Source organism: Aplysia californica, unplaced genomic scaffold, assembly GCF_000002075.1.
Source record: "Aplysia californica isolate F4 #8 unplaced genomic scaffold, AplCal3.0 scaffold00850, whole genome shotgun sequence".
NCBI classification, from domain to species: domain Eukaryota; kingdom Metazoa; phylum Mollusca; class Gastropoda; order Aplysiida; family Aplysiidae; genus Aplysia; species Aplysia californica.
The window spans coordinates 54056-55071 of record NW_004798120.1 but is presented as its reverse complement, the minus strand read 5'-3'; positions in this window follow the sequence as shown (position 1 = coordinate 55071).

Here is a 1016-nt window from a genome sequence, read left to right as displayed (position 1 = left end):
AGGAGGGAGTGAGTGAGAAGGGAGGTTGGGGATGTGTAAGGGAGGGGGTGGGGGTGGAGTGAGGGTAGACAGTTAGAGTTATAGAGGCTGGTTGGGTGGAGTCCTAGTTGGTTTGGGTGGTTCATGTTTAGACGTTTTTGGTCTGCATAGATTAAATTCTTTTCTTTTTTCTCTAGTAAAATTTATCTTTTGCTGCTGTTTAACTTTTTGCCCTTTCAAACTCATCAAACGGGACTTTCTCCCTCCCTATCTCTCTCTCTCTCTCTCTCTCTCTCTCTCTCTCTCTGTGGGTGGTTGGCGGGTGCTCTGTGGGTGGTCTGCTCCTTCTTTCCTATCTAACACACATTTCCCTTATCTCTCCTTATTTTTTGTGTAGGTTATTCTCTTTGTAAAAAAAAAGCCTATTCTTTCTCTCTCTCTCCCTCTCTCTTCCCATTCTCTCTCTCTTCCTCCCCCTCCCTCTCTCGGTTACACCGCCCTCGTCGTTTCCCACTTCTCTAGTTTGCAAATTTGATTTGAACAATCGGAGAAGATTGAAAAGTCTATTCAAAATCTTGGTCAGACAGGTTGCCGCCATTTCTGCCAATACAGCGAAATCGGGAGACGCATGCGTGTGTATGCCTGGGCAAGAATCGAACGTCCCCCTCCTTTCGTCAGAAATCTATAAATAGAGTCCTTCTAAACCCGTAACGGACCTGGCTATTGCGCGTTGCGTCAGTGACACGCGACGACATCCACGTAATCCTGTATCTGGCACTTCATCCGCCCCCCCCCTCCCTCCCCGACCACCATCCATCGTCTAAGCCACCCTGTGCGCTTTTCACACACCTTTTTGACACCCACTTCCGAGTCTAAGAGTAAGAGTCTCCTAACCGGGAATGTTAGAGTTACAGTGCGGGTGTTATCAAGAGTCCCTGTATATTGCTGTCAATTTCTAAAGAGTCTATTATCCAAGGATTATGGCGTTTGAACGAGTGTATACAAAGTACTTTACGTTGTTGTGTCCACCCCCCCCC